The 17,963-nt window shown below is 35.2% G+C and overlaps 1 long non-coding RNA gene across 1 annotated transcript; it reads left to right on the top strand.

Annotated features, from left to right (window-relative positions):
- Positions 1-6,140: 6,140 nt before the first annotated feature.
- On the top strand, positions 6,141-7,426 carry LOC121050941. Its single transcript, XR_005804470.1, has 3 exons — positions 6,141-6,353; positions 6,446-6,961; positions 7,287-7,426. It is a non-coding gene; the product is annotated as an uncharacterized LOC121050941 (long non-coding RNA).
- The last annotated feature ends 10,537 nt before the right edge of the window (positions 7,427-17,963 follow it).

The following is a 17,963-nucleotide window of genomic DNA, read 5'->3' as shown; positions in this document are numbered from 1 at the left end:
GACTTCGTTTCCCCTTAAATACAAACTCCTACGACAAATCAAGACCGTTGCCGCAAAGTAACCCCCAGCCCCCAGGATCACGACACGTCCTCCCACTAACCGAAACGACTCCTCAGTAAAGCCGACGTACTCATCAATGCAACATTTATGATGAAGCAACAACGGTTGCTCAACAACGTTTTCGTGCACGCCACCTCTATCAACAATCCCCACGTGTCACCCACCCTGTCAGAAGATCATGCCAAACTTGGCCAAATCATCCCAAGTTTCAAAAAAGCACTGCCATAATTAATTATCTCCCGCTAAGTAGCCTCATCCTCCGCTAAGAATCTCCAAATAAATAATCAACTATCTGTCACAACTTGAGTGTTACCGCCAACAGTGCTATTTCACCGATAATAACATTGTTTCACCGCTAACACTTATTTTGTCTCCAACAGACGTATAAGACAAGTATACCATCAAGTTATCAGCCATCAACTAAAGATTAACATGGCTCGCCGACATCATTACTCCCGCTAACAATCAACGGTCGCTCTACCCGACACAATTGACATTTAGCGGGACACACCGAACTAGGGATGTCCCACTTATTATCAGTACACTGGCCTCAACGAAGCGGTGCAGTCAAGTTTTGCTCCTCCGGGAAAGAGTAAGGGAAGCGCTAACATAGCCTACAGAAACCACTAATCAGGCCGTTAACTTCCTGACACCAACACTACAAGAAAAAGCCTTATTTGCGACACAAGACGCGGTCCTCGCAAAAGTCTTTAATTTTAGGCTGAATTAAGCACCCAAAGTTGGCGCCAATATATTTGCATCCCCCATTAAATGCCGTCGCATACATAGTCGTAAATAGGTAGAAAATAAAGAGGGTTTGCGACACAACTCAAAATGCGTCGCATCAGCAACCCAGCAAAAAAAAAACTGAACATCGATCGATCTAAATTCGTTCATATCTCATCTCCTATAGCTAGACGGAAAGACTCTCTCTGACTCTCTCTCTCTCTCTCTCTCTCTCTCTCTCTCTCTCTCTCTCTCTCTCTCTCTCTCTCTCTCTCTCTCTCTCTCTCTCTCTCTCTCTCTCTCTCTCTCTCTCTCTCTCTCTCTCTCTCTCTCGCTCACTCAAACCTGTAGGTTCTTAGAAATCTGGCCTCCATCTCTATCACTACTACAGAATGAAGCAAGGTTTGTTATTGCGTTTATGAAGGTTCAAATTGATTGTAGGATTATTGCTCGTTATACCCTAATTTCCCCCTTTTCTTTCATATCTCTCTTTCAATGCCCTAAATTGGTGATTTCTGTTCGTCTCAATCAGGTAAGGTCATTCAATTCATCTTTTTTTTGTTTTCTATGAAGTAGGTGAGTCTTCTTTTTGTGATTCCTCTATTGTGAATTGATGAGGGTTTAGTTCTTGAGTCATCTATGAAAGGGGAAGGTTGTGATTCATCTTTTTGAGCCTAAATTTTACTCATTATAGATTAAATTCCGGGCTTTGACATTTGTTTTGACTCTCTAAGGATGAATGATTAATTTGATAAGAAATATTATTTTGGCTTCCTACTGTTCTATTTTTGGTTGCAGCGATGTGTATGATAGATGATTTCATCTTAGTTTTCTAATCCTTTTGAAAGCATATATAGACTAGCCATTTTGATATTCAGTGTCTTGGGATAGCATTAGAACTGAATCAAAATTCTATATATATATATATATGTATGCATTTACTTTTTGAGGTTTGTGAACTCAAAGTGTATGAATCAATGTCTTAGATTTTTTTGGGCTATATGAGGTCTGCAAGCTCCTAAGTTTATGGAGGACTAGTAGATATTTAAAGTAAAAGTAGCAGAATCCAAGGAGGTTAGAATTTGCATGGTTTGATAATAGACCTTCTTTAAATATATACTCTGATCACCCTTAGTTAAATTCTTATTGAACTTCTTACTTCTGAATTAAACCCCTTGTCAAAGACCATTTTTAGAATTGAAATTTTTGGAGGAAGTAAGTTATCTGAACTTGTTTTGTTTAATTTTGTTACCAATAACATATTTCGTTTTGTATCAACTTCATCATACATATGGGTCTATATATATATATATATATATATATATATGTATGTATCTAGTAGTTATGTTTCCCGGCCCTTTTCTTCTTTTTTTGTTTCAAATTGTTCTTTGTCTTGTTTTTGCTTAGATGCTTCCTTATTCTTAATTAAACAAAGCTTGAGTACTACCATATAACATTTCCAAAATAAGTCAGTAGTTTAATTTAGGGACAGGTGATCAGGAACTTGACCATTGCTTCCTGACAATAAACTGATATGGGATCTAAAGTCCATTGACAATAACATTAAAATTGATCCACAGAGCAATTCTTGAAGAAAAAAAAAAGTCAGTAGTTTAGTTGTTCCATATGCTTGTTGTTTCTACATTTTGCTGCATTTTATTTTCATGCTGCATATTGTAATTGTTTGTGTATTTTACTTTGCATATACTAATATAATTACATGTCTAGGATACGTATTGTACTTGGAACATTTGCAAGACTAACAAGGAAGGTGTAGCATTCTCTTGGGAGAAAATCGTATGTATCTTTTCTATTTCATGTACAAAATTCTCTGTTTTTCCATGCCTTTTTTTTTATCTGCTCTGTTTTTCCATGCTTTTGTTTGGTCTGCTCTGCTCTGTTTTTCTATGGTTAAATGATTAATAAATATACAATGTAAACATAATTTAGTTCCTAATGTAAGAATTTTCTTAGGGTTGTGTGCAGTAAATTACAATGCCTATATCTCTATGTGTGTGTGTGTATAAAGCATGTTACATAATTATTAATGAGTATTAGTTGGCCTTATTGATTACAAGAGATAAAATTAACTTATATGCCCAGTTTGATAGATAGTTTTTTAAATAGGAGAATAAACATGGATAAGAGTTAGATTGATATACGAGAAACAGACTGGCATAAATATGAAGATGGAGTTGATAGTTTTTTGGAGTTTGCATTCACCAACAGCGTTGATCCAACAAGGATAAAGTGTCCTTGTAAGCTATGTCGCAATCGCTATTTTAAGTCTACGGAGGAAGCAAGAGAGGATATACTGGTAGACGGATTTTGGGAAACATATAGAATATGGGATAAACATGGTGAACCTTCCAGACCTGCGGCCGCATACCAAGGTAGTGGGGTTAACTCTGATTCGGTCCTCATTGATGATAAGTTTGGCATGATTAATGAGGCGATTGGGATTCCCACTGCAAATCCTGGTCTAGGTGATGATTTTCCGGTAGAAAGTGAAAATGTTGAGGGACCAAATGAGGAATCTGCAAAATTTATTAAATTGCTCAAAGATGCAGAATGTCCCCTATATCCCGGTTGTGAAAAGTTTATGAAACTGTCATTCATTGTTCGACTATTACACTTGAAAGTTCTTTGTGGATGGACAAAGAAGTCTCTCGATTTATTGCTGGAGCTTTTAAAATCTTCTTACCCTGATGGAGTAATTAAGCTTACCAGATTCTTTTTATGAGGCTCAAAAGCTGACTGCTGACTTAGGCTTCACATATAAAACTTGGGATGCATGTCCTAATAGTTGTATGTTATTTAGAAATGACGATGAGAAACTTCAAAAATGTGCTATTTATGGAGAATCTCGATATAAAGAGTCTGAGCATGATTCTAATGACCAACAGAGTGGTAGAAAAATTCCTGCAAAACAAGTGAGGTACTTTCCTTTAAAACCACGTGTACAGAGATTGTTTATGTCTTCTAAAACTGCTTCCCTTATGAAGTGGCATGTAGAAGACCGCACCAAAGATGACGTGCTAAGGCATCCAGCTGACAGTCCTGTGTGGAAAACACTAGATCAAAAGTTTCCAGATTTTTCTAGTGATAGTCGTAATGTTAGACTTGGGTTAGCGGCTGATGGGTTTAACCCATTCCGAACAATGTCCATAGCTCACAGTACATGGCCTGTTGTTCTAATACCTTCTTTTTTTTTTATTTAATTAAATAAGGGATGAGGCGATATTAGCTCCTCGGAAGTAGACGATTTAGGGAACAAGTCCCACCCTCAAACCCGAAGGTGAAGGGTCTACCACACTCTGGGAGCCCACCGCCCGTCCCCTTATTTATTTTTTATTAATAATAAAGCAAAATACAAAAAAGAGAGAAGGGAGGACAAAAGCCAAACCCCAAAAGTACAGACATGACAGATGGAAAACAAAAAATTCCATCATTGGAACAGAAACAGAATAAAAATAAACTCCAAGAAGCCCAAATCAACATCAAGAAGAAACACGAGAGTAAGGGAACCCCTGGTCATCCATTCTCAAGTATGGAGAGATCTCGGGTGGAGGTGAGGCATGCCAAATCAGAGATGAAGAAGCCAAACCCAAATTTGTTAACCTATCTGCCACAGAATTGCCTTCACGAAGAACATGAGAGCAGTGAAATGTCATTGACCGAATGCGAGATAAACAATTCAGCCAAGCAATGCGCAGTGGCCAAGGAGGTGCAAATGAGGTAGAGGTAATACATGCAAGAACACTCGTCGAATCACTCTCCAACCAAATACAATGCCAACCCATTCGAAAAGCAATCTCAATTCCAATTATAACTCCCATTAACTCCGCATAGAAAGCTGAGTGTTGACCCAAACCTTGACAATAACCTCCAAAATATTGGCCATTCGCAACCCGAAAAACACCACCGCAAGCTGCGGGGCCAGGATTACCTTTAGCTAACCCATCAGTGTTAAGCTTAATCCATGGAAAATTAGGGGGATGCCAAAGAACAAACCGCGAAGCAATTGATTTGCGAGAAACTGGTTGGATTCCCAAGCTCACTAACAACTGAGAGTCTAACACACCGCGGGAATAACCAGGCAAATGGGGAGCAGCAAACCGCAACCAAGATTTAATAGAACGAAAAACACGCATAAGAGAAGGCCTCTTATTATGAAAACAAAGCTTATTACGTGTTTTCCAAATAGCCATGAAAGCAAACAGACAGCCCGCAAGCCATAAATTCTTCAGTTGAGGAGAAAACGGTTTACCAACAATTATACTCCATAAATCACCAATTGAACCATGAGTTGGTAAAGAAGTACCAAAACAGCAATTGTTCTAATACCTTATAACTTGCCGCCTTGGATGTGCATGAAGCAACCGTTTTTTATTTTGTCAACGCTCATTGATGGCCCAAAAGGACCTAGAAATAAGATTGATGTATTTCTACAACCTTTATTTGAAGAGCTAAAAGAATTATGGCATGAAGGTATTCCTACTTACGATGCCTCAACTAATCAGATGTTCAACTTGCGTGCCATGTTGTTATGGACAATCAACGACTTTCTGACTTATCCAAATTTATCAGGTTGGAGCACTAAGGGTGCTAAAGCATGTCCTTGATGCAGTAAGAATACTAAATCTAGTTAGTTGAAACATGGGAGGAAGTATTGTTATATGTGTCACCGTATATTCTTACCAAGGAATCATAAATTTCGAAAAGATAAAGTGTCTTTTGATGGCAAGCAAGAATGGGGTTGAGCACCAAATCGATGTTCCGGGACTGAGGTGAAAAGACAATTACAGAATGTACTTACAGAGTATAAGAAGGAAGATCTTCGAAAGAGGAAAAGAGAAGAATTCGAGAACAAAAAAGGTCAGGATGAACACGTTTGAAAAAAAAAGAGTATTTTTTTGAGCTACCATATTGGGAGCATAATTTAATTCGTCATAATCTCGATGTTATGCACATTGAGAAAAATTGTTTGGATAATATACTTTGGACATTGTTGGGAGTTCCAGGAAAAAGTAAGGATAATTTGAAGTCTCGCCGTGATTTAGAAGAATGGAGAATTATGGAGCCTGTCCATCCTCAGCAACGGGGTTCTAATAAAGCATATTTATGTCCTGCATGTTTTGCCATGAATAGGGACAATAAGGATATCTTTCTACAAGTTTTAAAGAGAGTAAAACTTTCAGATGGCTATGCGTCAAACATATCTCGACGTGTTCGCTTGAAAGAACGTACTATCTCAGGTCTCAAGAGTCATGATAACCATATATTGATGCAGCAATTACTTCCAATAGCTGCACGAAGAGCACTCCCTAAGAATGTTGTTGAAGCATTGATTGAGTTGGCTAATTTTTTAGGCAACTATGCTCAAAAGTAAACAAACCATCTGACTTGAAAGATATTCAAGAAAGAATTGTTCTTACACTTTGTCATATTGAGAAGATCTTTCCAATTTCATTCTTTGATATTATGGAACACTTGCCTATCCATTTAGCTGAAGAAGCGTTGCTTGCGGGTCCTGTACAATTTCAGTGGATGTATCCCATTGAGAGGTATGTAAATATATTGCTTCAATCTTTATATATTTTAAACCTATATAATATTAACTATAGCTTGTCGGTATATGATACGGATATGTTTTTAGGTTTTTATTTACATTAAAAGAATATGTTCGTAATCGTGCATATCCTGAGCATCTATTGCTAAAGGGTACTTGATGGAAGAATGCATGACATTTTGCTCGAGATACTTGGATGAAGTGGAAACAAAGTCTAATATGCCTGATCGAAATTATGATGGTGGTACTGATTTTGGTCGTCCTGTGGGTAAAGGAGTTAAAATAAGCCTTGATGATGTTTCTAGGGCACAAGCACATAATTATGTGCTAATGAATACAGATTCAGTGCTTCCCTTTCGAAAGTAAGTCATTCTTGATTTTACATAGAGTATTTGGTGTTTTTGAATCAATTCTAACCTGCCCTTCTATTCAGCCAACATCTTCAAATACTTGCGAATCAATGGCCTAGTAGAAACAGTCAATATCCAGAATGGAGAGAAAACATATCGTGTCAGCATGTTTGTCAAAACAAGAGCAATGAAAACAAAGGATGATGATGGTCAACCAATTAAAATTCATGATGAGGAGGCTACTGCTGTTATTGTAAGAAAAATATATTTAATTTGCATAATTGTATTTATATAATGAATGATATTAGACGTCTATGCACTGTGTTTTAATTGTATGTTGTTTAATTGGTTCAGTCCTTGTTCACCTTCCATTCTTTATCATTTTTTTTTTTTTTTGTTTATGTTCTCTAATTCTTTGGTTTTAAGCTACATGGTATGATGGGTAGAATAACAGTTATTAACGGCATTTTTTGTGTGAAGGACTTTGGCTTGGTTGTTTTGTTGGTTATGTTTCTTGATGTTTATTATTAAGCTTTGGTCTTAGTGATTATATTTTTTAATGAAATTATATTTTGTAGAGTCAATTCAATGAATATTTGGAGGAGAGGCCAGAAGATGAACAAGATGATACTTTTCGTGAAGAGGTATTCACTAAAGTGATGGGAGAAGATGCACATGGACGTGTTTGCATGTATGAAACAGGTGTAACATACTCCATCTCAAGTGTTTGGTAATTCCAAAGCTTATGAGACTAATGAGAAAAGGATAATTGAGGAAATGGAAAGAAAATACGAGGACATGGAAAAGAACTATAAGACAAAGCTAGATGATCTTAAATTGAGCCATGAATCTCAATTGGAAGACATGAAATTAAAGTACGATGATGTATCGAATCGTCTCAATCTTTTGATGGCTCATGTTGGTATCCAAGTAAACCCAAATGGAAGTACAAGTGAACATGTATGTTTTTATTATTTTTTGTTTTTCTTTAGGATTAATTTCAGTTTACCCCCCTGAGGTTTGGGGGTGTCATCATTTCACTCCCTCTATTTTCAATTTTGAATTTTTACTTCCCAAACTTTCCAATTTCAATCAGTCGTGTCCAATTTCTACTATTCCGTCCAAATTGGACGTTAAGTTTGACCCTTGAGGGCTAAAATGGTCATTTCAACATTAAAAAAATTTAAAAAAAAAACTTTTTTTTTTTTTTTTTTTTTTTTTTTTTTTTTTCTGTTTCTTCGTTTATTCTTATTATTATTATTATTAATTTTGTCTTCAACCTATACACCACAAGTTATAATAGGTTTATAAAAAAAAAACAAAAAAAAACTCTAGGTGGTTGAAAGCCGCTCGCTGGTCTACGATATTTGTGATATATCTCCGATAAAGTGAAGAATTTTAGGATATATCCCCAATAAAGTGAAGAAATATTTGTAAAAAATAATTTTACACTTTATCTGTAAATAAATATCTGTATATCCCCAATAAAATGAAAAAAATTTGTGTAAAATCATTTTTGGTCTACGATATTTGTGATATATCTCTAATAAAGTGAAGAATTTTAGGATATATCCCCAATAAAGTGAAGAAATATCTGTGTAAAATCATTTTTTACAGATATTTATTTACAGATAAAATGTAAAATTATTTTTTACAGATATTTTTTCACTTTATTGGGGATATATCCTAAAATTCTTCACTTTATCGGAGATATATCACAAATATCGTAGACCAGCGAGCGGCTTTCAACTACCTAGAGTATTTTTTTTGTTTTTATAAACCTATTATAACTTGTGGTGTATAGGTTGAAGACAAAATTTAAAAAATAAAAAATAAAAAAATCATTTTAATTTTTTATTATTATTTTTTAATTTTTTATGTTGAAATGACCATTTTAGCCCTCAAGGGTCAGACTTAACGTCCAATTTGGACGGAATAGTAGAAATTGGACATGGCTGATTGAAATTGGAAAGTTTGGGGGGTAAAAATTCAAAATTGAAAGTAGAGAGGGTGAAATGATGACACCTCCAAACCTCAGGGGGGTAAATTGAAATTAATCATTTTCTTTATCTTCTTCAAGATACCTAGGGTATAGCTTTTGTTATTTATTTATTTTTACTTTTAGCTTTCATCTCTGTTGACTTTCATAGATTCATGATTCCTCAGATCCACAACAGCTTAGGCGTAATATAGATACTAATGGACATCGTCAATTGGATTTAGAAGAGCAGTGACAATTATCTTCGTCTACAAACACAACTTCATGATAAACTATAAGGTTGAAAATAAACGAATTTTAAATAACTATAAGGTTGGAAATAAATTATAACAAAAATAATTTTTTTATTTGACTGAGTATATTGATCAATGGGTTTTCTTCTTTTTTTCCAGGTTGGAGAAATATCTAGGTGCTGATGCTGGAAGTACAAGATGTTAATAAATTTTACAATTAGCATGCTACTCTAAACTAGATCGTTTTGTTTAGTATTTTGACTACTACTGTATACGCATCGACATTTTAGTTTGTATGACTCAAGGCATTTGTTATACAATTATTATATATATTACTCTTTCGTATCATTTCAACTGCGATGAATCTTAACGTTTATTTTGGTTATAAAAAATCAATTAAAATTCTCAAAACGAATTTATTATAAATTATTTGTAAAAAATTAGACACAAACTTCTTACAACGGGAAAATTATAATAACCAGTGTCGCAAAGACTATTTACGACATTTACATTTGTCGGTAATAAGTATTGCCAAAACTAATTGCGACATGAAAACATTCGTCACAAAAAGTCGTTGCAAAAAAATTAGATTTTTAACGACATTTATATGGCGTCGCAAATATCTTTTTTGTGACAGACCTTCGCGTGGCAAAAAAGAGTCGCAAATAGCTTTTGCGACAGACCTTCGCGTAGCGAAAGAGTGTCGCAAATATCTTTTGCAATGCACCGTAGCGTGGCAAAAATATGTCGCATATATATTTTGTGACGGACTATCGCGTAGCAAAAAGGTGTCGCAAAAAAAAAAAGTAAATTCGATGGAATTTTTACCAGCGCAAAGTCAACTGTCGCTAATAATTCGCGAGTAACATGTCGCAAAAAGTCCTCAATTATTTGCGATGAGTTTTTAACGACATTTCTTTCCCCGTCGCAAGTCCGTCGCAAATAACCTTTTACAACTTTTTTGGCCTCTCTTACGACGGGTTCTTAATGTCGCAAAAAAATGACTTTTTTGTAGTGAGGCACTGAAAGAGTGGGATCGCCACCCATCGCCTCATGCTGCCAGACAGCTCCCCTCAACAAACAATCATCTGACCAAACAGAGGTATTTCTCAGCCGAGGAGTGGGGGACTCCCTGGAGGGCCTAGCAGGGGCCCACCCGAAAGGGAAAAAGGCTCGCTCAGATAAAATCCATGGTTGACGACGCACTCGCACTGATTACGTCGACATGTAACTGAAGGTTCCGCCTTAGTTGTGGTAATTCCCTAATTTTCCAAATCTATGGAGATGATGAACTTATTTGAATTAAGCTTGAATCAAACTCTGATATGAAAACAAAAGCAAGAAGATACAGAGGCTTCATGAAACACAAGTAGCTAGGGCTCCGACACCGATTCCCGATCAAACCTGGCTCTTAATACCATGATAAGAATCAACAAATTTAAGAGAAAGAAAGTAAGATATCAGAGAATTGGGAGAAAAAGAAACAAAGCAGTATTGCCTAAAACCTACATATGACCATTGGAGAGGCAATTGGTGATTCATCCTCAGCAAATCAAGAAACAGTGAGAGGTTTCTTGGGTTCATGGACGAGGCAAAGGTGAGAAAGAAAGTAAGATATATATCAGAAGAATTGAAATGTGTACTAAAAATTGGGGGTGATTCCTTAACGGTGTAATGAGGTTCTCTGTTTTTGTAACTATTGTGGTCATGAGTTAATTATTTATTTAACGACATTCTGTCTTGATTTTACTATAATTGACGTCAAAAGTAGAAACCAAGGTTCTATTTGTGGTAATGTTTCAATATTCTAAGTCTAAGCCATAGGACCGCGAATTATGGTAAAAGGTGGTAATCAAGTTGTTATTAGTGTTAACACTTCACTATTACAAGATTGAGAACCATTTTACCCAAAAAAAAAAAAAACAACGAATTGTGGTAAAAGATGGTAATTTAGTTGTTATAAGTGTTAATACTTCACTATTACAAGTTTTCAGAAACATTTTACCAATAAAAAGCGAATGTATATGTTGTTATATTGGTAAAACCTTTTATATATATATATATATATATATATATATATATTAGTGGTGAGTCCTTTACGGTGTAATGAGATTGTCTATTTTATAACTACAATCTTTTAGGAGTTATTTACTTATTTGACGATGTTCTTCCCTGATTTTATGACAATTGAGATCCAAAGTAGTAACCAATGTTCTAAAACGGCCTAGGCGGCCGCCTAGGCGCTAGGCAGCAAGGAACCGCTCCGATTTTGGCCTAGGCGCTGGGCTACTAGGCGGGCTAGGCGGGGACTAGGCGGGCTAGGCGGTCATAAACCCTAATTTATTCTATATTTTGACTATTTTTATATTTATAATTAATTTTTAGACTTTAAATATTGTCATTTATATTATTATATGTCATTAAAATAATTTAAAAATAAAAAAATAAAAAATAAAAAACCGCCTAGTCCCCGCCTAGGCCCCTAGGCACTAGTCCCTGGGTCACCGCCCGACTAACGCTTAGCGTTTTTTAGAACCTTGGTAGTAACCAAGGTTGTATATGTGGTAATTCTCCAATATTACAATTTTGATAACCATTTGACCGATGACACAACAAATTTGTAAAAATAGTAATCAAGCTTTTATTTGTGGTAGTTTTTCATATTACAAGTATAAGAACTATTTTACCGATGCAACAACAAATTGCTATAAAATTGTCATGGTAAAACTTTATGTATTACAATAAATAAGGTGTGAGTCCTTAGTTGTGTAATAAAGTTATCTTTTTTGTAACTAATACTTTTCTTGTGTAAATCCCATCATCCCTGAGATAATTACTTGTCTGACAATACATTTTACTATAAGTTACAACAATTGAGGTGTAACGTGGTAATATGGTCATATTTATGATACTTACTTGAAATATGATACAATTTACCCAAAAAAAACGATCAGTACTTTACCTATGTGACAACAAATGTATTGTCGATCTGGTAAACAATCATATTAGACCTAATGTCATGCCCTGAATTTTGAATAAAGGAATTCAAATCCGAAACGTGAAACTCCACCAATATTTTTCATTTAAACAATGCAACCGAATAACTGGAAACATAATATCAATAAAGATTCATAAACTCGAGTCGAATATTACATCAACAAGTGTTTAATAAACTCGAAAGAAATGGAATACAAATGTCAACGCTTGCTTGGAGCATACTACCTACAGCAGCATGATAACAAAATAGGTTATTATGAACCTAAACTGCTGCAACTACACCTCAAACTCAGCCCTGGCGGTCCTGACCTACAGGAATAACCCCTACTCCATGAAATAGTGCATCAGGTTACAAACAACAAACCTGATAAGATTTTTAAGCTCGTATGAGTAAACTCTAGTTAAATTAACACAAACCCGCATGCTTGACAATTTCCCAACTCAAAAGAAATCAAAGCAATCCAAAACAACTCCATAAATAATAAGAACTTGAGTCTCTCAATGGACGAGATAAGAATGAAACCACACAGACTCTCTTTTAAAAATGTGTATTCATGAGTCACAAGTAACCATGTGTTACCCCCATGTCATACTATGGCAGACAGACTAGAGCTCTAACTGAATTGTAGCCCTTCACCAGGCCAAGGTTATGACATCCGATACACTCGCCTCAATCATAGCCCCTCACCAGTCAATGTTATGGCATCCGATATACTCACCTCAATCACCAATGTGATAAAAGGTCTTTTGACCGAAAAATATTTTACGAAGTCCACTTGACTCAAAAGTTACACTCAACTCAAGATACTCTTCACACAAACCAATCAACAAGTACATGATATATTGCATTCCCACAAAGAGTAGATGTTCACAACGATAATCAGAATCAAATCACAATTATCATGCTTCTCACAATGTCACACCATCAAGATATATATATATATATATATATATATATATATATATATCACACACACACATATGTATACGTAGTCATCCATTCAGGAATGCCACTAATACCAAATATAATTCACAATTGCAAAACTCGAGAAAATCATTTTTATACTTTAAATCTCATTTTCTTACCCGTGAATTGCAGTCCTATGAACTGTAGTCGATCGAGTTCATATCATTTAAAATAAATATTCATTTCCAAAAACGATTTACAATTTATCACATAATTCCGACTAATAAGTAAATCCGTTCATAAATGAACCATGTGAGATTTCCTCACCTCTAAATCCTGTTGCGTCTTCTCTTATAACAGATAAGGTATCTAATACGCTCCATCAATCACTTAAGTACAACACGATCTTAACTTAGTACACGAATCGAAAACGATTAAAGTTCGAACCCCCGTTGAACTAAAATCTCGAAAGTAATGCCAATTGAGGCAAAACTTCATCTGAGATCACCTGAGGTCTCCGAAATACTTCTACGAACAATATATCAAAGTTACAAGTCGATCGGACGGCTGAATCCTCATGGATCGAAAATCGATTGAACCGAAAACCCTAAAACCCTAACATGCTCATGCGATCTCCAAAAATTACGTATTATATATCAAAATGCTCGTATCAATGAATAGAATATATATAAAACCAAAAACTGCCTTGGAATGCCGCCAGGCACAGTCGGCAGTGGCGGCACACCGCCGTCGGATCAACTTAAAAATTTCAACAATCAAACCAGTAAAAATGTTCATCATGAAGAGTTGAGCAATTTTCATATCTGGAGCTAAGTCAGATTCATCCTAGATCGACCAGGATCAAGCTCACAAGTTAAAGCAGTCTCCACCGTTGATCTTCAAAACCCGATTTAAAAGGAAAATTTGGGGTTTTATGAAAAATCCCTGATTTTTTTCTTATTTATAGAAATTTCCCAATTTTCAATCGCTCATAACTTTCTCATACGAACTCCGATTTTTGCATTTCATATATGTAGGAACTCGTATCGATGAGCTCTACAATTTCCGTGAAGAAAGTTTTCACAGAATCCTAACATATAAAAGTTCAACCCTTGACTCTTCGAAAATAAAACGTTTCCAGTAATTATTCGTTTGAAACACTTTTGCTCCACCCTCAAATCACGAAATCGTCCCAACAATCAACTCAATAATTTTTGAAAAATTATAAGAAATTAATAATGAATTTCCAGGGTATTACACCTAAAATATCTCAAGTCCTTATTTTTGTAATTAGGATTTAGGCTGTTCTTTGTGTAACTATAGTCATTTTTTTGCAAATTTTATCATCGAAGAGATACTTTACAACAAACCACAAAACAATTAATGAGTACTAAGTATGGTAATTTTTTTTAAAGTACACAAGTCAAGGTATAAGTGGATAACTTATTGAACTATGTTTAATCAACTAATTTATTCTAATATATATTTATTAAAAAATTGATGTAAAATATCAACACACGTTAGACTTACCCATTGGGAACAAGTGTGCTACTAAAACAAAAATTCCTTGCTGTAAACCATAATAATTACGATGGTTTACATTCTCAAAAAAAAATAATAATAATTAAAAAAAAAATTAAAAACTAAAAACTATTCTATTTCGATAGTTTAGATACTATTCTATTTCAAAGTATCGTATTCAGCTAGAAATTGTAGTCTTGTTTCTACGTCTAAGATTACATAATACAAGACTTTAACTCTAAAAATAAAAATCTAAAATGACATAGGTTTATACAGAAGCACAAAATTATATGGGTTAACGTGCCCTTTTGGCACATGAACTTCTGAAGAAACCTTTCTCACAATCAAGTGAATCAACTAACGGTTAGTTTACATGGTTTGATACCATAAGAAAAAGATAGAATTGGACCAAAACTTTTGTACTGCAGAGAAAACCGTTGCAATTAAATCTAGAAACTTGCAATATTATCTCAAATATATTGTACCATAACTATGTTATATATGAACGAATCATTTAGTTTTCTTCACTGACTTGGCTTGTCTTTTCACCGCTTTTGGCTCACCACTAAAATCTTTACCATCCTGGACGCCACTTCTGACTTTCTTGATCGGATAATCTTCATCTGCATAACTAGGAAAGGGTACTTGGTCATCCTCGATGGCTGCTACATCATCCAACAGCTGCCGGAAGTGTGCTTTTATTTGATCAATGGATTTCCCCGGAATCGATGAAGCAATCTTCTCCCAGTCTCCTTTCTCAATGCAGTTCCAGTTTGCCGCTAGGGCAACCTCGAAAGCTTTGTTTTCTTCCCTAGTCCATTGATCACTAGTTCCTGCCATGGCTTCTTTGATCGATATGCCTTGCACAAAAGATTAGGCTTCTTTTTATAGGAAAAGATTTTCTTAGTTGTTCAAAGTTGCAATACATTGAATCCGTATTATAAGGAAAGTAATTCATGGTTTTTTGATTCTGATAGAAGGATAAGATTTTGGTCGAATTGTGTTTAGGGTTCGTATTGTGATTACGACGTAATTTAGCCATTACAATTAATTCTTTCTTAAATAATCGTAGATTAATTGGCATTATATTCTTAATTACTCTTGCATTAATTGGCATTATATTCTTAATTACTCTTGCTTGACCTACACTATTCCATGCATTCGAATATTGTTGTTTTTCTGTTTTGGAAAGAAAAATTAATCCAGGCATTCATCAGATCGATAATTAATATATAGAAAATAGAATTTGGTTATTAGCAACGAAAATTTAGATTAGGATCTGTTTTTTTTTTCTTTATTGGAAAGAAAAAATCTAATCCATGCATTTACCAGATTAATAACAAGATACATGTTGGTTATTAGCAGCAAAGATTTGGTTTTGGATCTTAATTGGAATTTGTTTTTAACTATCATGAAATAATATTGGTGGAGGAATACTTACTACAAGGGTTGAATTAGTCAAGATCTCCCACTTAAAAAAGAAAAAAGAAAAAAAAAAAAAACTTATACCACAAAACCAAATCCTCGAAATCCTATTGTCCAGATTTATTCTTTATTTATTATTATTATTTTTTTTTTTGAATAACCAGATTTATTCTTTATGAGGAAAGATTTGTAAGGCCTCCTGACTTCAAGAGGGACGTACAGTAAAGATATGTACTGCAGTACTGTTATATGGAATTCTGGGGATATACTTGAATTGAAGGCTGCATTTCTCCATTTGATCACTTCAGGATTTACCAAAAATAAAAAAACACCAGAGCGATTATGTACTAAGAGTCAGTGATAGAAGGTGGCTTTCCACTAGGTCTGGAAAATACACATAAACTGAACCATACCTAATTATGTTAATGGGGGAGCTGGATAATCTTGTTATTTGCAAGTTGCGTTTTGATGCTTATATTTCGAGCTATATTATTTTGATGGAGAGATCGAAGTTCTAGATCAGAAGGAGAACGTGGTCTATTTGAAAGATATACTGTCCTCAAATTTGAAAAATTCAGTGTACGTCATTAGGCGCATTCGGTTTAAAGTCCTTGAAGGTCTCCAGTCACTATTATTCCTATATCCTGGAGTTCAAGCTTGTGCATATTCACTCATTCATGGAAATGATCAGTATGTGATCGACAATATTATTGACAGAAATACAAATATTGGGCAAATTTATATATGGTCAACTAACGATAAGTATTAGGAAAATGATTGTTGACCAATAGACCTTAATTAATTCTATTTATGGCCTTAATCTTAAGTGGCATGGCATGACACACAAAATATAATTATTCGCCAAGCTACTCATATTATTTGATTGTCATGTCATTTTGGTGAAAAGAATATATCTTGCCTATTTAAATCCAATGGTTCTAAATGATCATCCAACTTATTTTCTTTTATAGTCAACATAGTTTTACAAAATCACAGATTTGTTGTTCATCAATGAAACTCGTGTTGATTACTTCCATGACACAAATTTTTCTTCCCATCTTTTTGTTGTTGTTGTTGTTATTGTTTATATCAGACTAGAATACGTACTAAATTATATATTGATTTCTGCTCCATCCTCCCATTTGTACATTGATTCCTAGCAATAAACTCCATCGTTATTCTGATGTTGGTCAATTCTTCTGCAACTTTTGGCCAGGCAAAATCAATGAATTTGTTCGACCGATGGTAAAAAAAGAGAAATCCATTGATAAAGTAAGAATCGATTGGACATTTATTGCCAATGGTTGCCTATAAAGAAACATAGATATAGGAAGAAGAGATAGAAAGAAACGAAATGCACTGGTAATAGAGATAGGAAGAAGAGAAAGAAGGACTTAGGATGAGAAAATCATGAAATCCGTAAGAATTTATAAATTATGGAATTTTTAACTCCATCAATTAAAAATTTCATTAATTGCAATCTATTGTTTGCTTGTATCTATTTAAAATTTAGAATGTGTAATAAATTAAGAAAATTTAAAATAAATAAATAAAATAAAATAGAACAGTGAGAATTGGAGGCCTTCGAGTTTCTTGGAGCGATGATACACGAAACCTAGGGTTTTGTGTTGCTGGCGGCGGTGAAGCTTCGCTCCCTGGACCAGGCAAGGCTACAAAGCACTCTCAAGGTGGTGTGAAACAATGGTACGGCGGTGGCACGGGTCGGAAGTTTTGTCTGGATCACGGTAGCTCTGTTGTGACTGCTTATGGGCTCGTTCCAGCCTTTGGTTTCGGCGGCCGCGGATTGGCTTCAGGTTTGTTCTAATCTGGGCGTCCTCTAGGTTGGTGCAGATTGGCATTTCAGAAGTCGACCATGGGTGTAGGGCTCGGCAGTTTAGTTTGAAGCAGTTGAGGCTTCGATTATGGCGGTGACAGCAGAGGTTGAGGGTGCGAGCTCGAGTGTCTTCAGTACAGTTTTCTCAATCAGTTGCGGAGGTATCCCGAGCCTCTGTTGATCACTTTTTTGAAATAAGCTTTCGGGTCGGGCTTTAAGAGATCCCAGCGATGGTGGAGGAGCGATGGAGGCCGCCGGAAAGGTGAATGGCGGGGCAGCCTTCTAGGAGTGTCATCGTGTAAACAAGGGCTCCTCCACCACCCAGACCCTAGTGAAATT

Source organism: Rosa chinensis, chromosome 1, assembly GCF_002994745.2.
Source record: "Rosa chinensis cultivar Old Blush chromosome 1, RchiOBHm-V2, whole genome shotgun sequence".
NCBI classification, from domain to species: domain Eukaryota; kingdom Viridiplantae; phylum Streptophyta; class Magnoliopsida; order Rosales; family Rosaceae; genus Rosa; species Rosa chinensis.
This window is presented reverse-complemented; position numbering and strand designations above follow the sequence as displayed.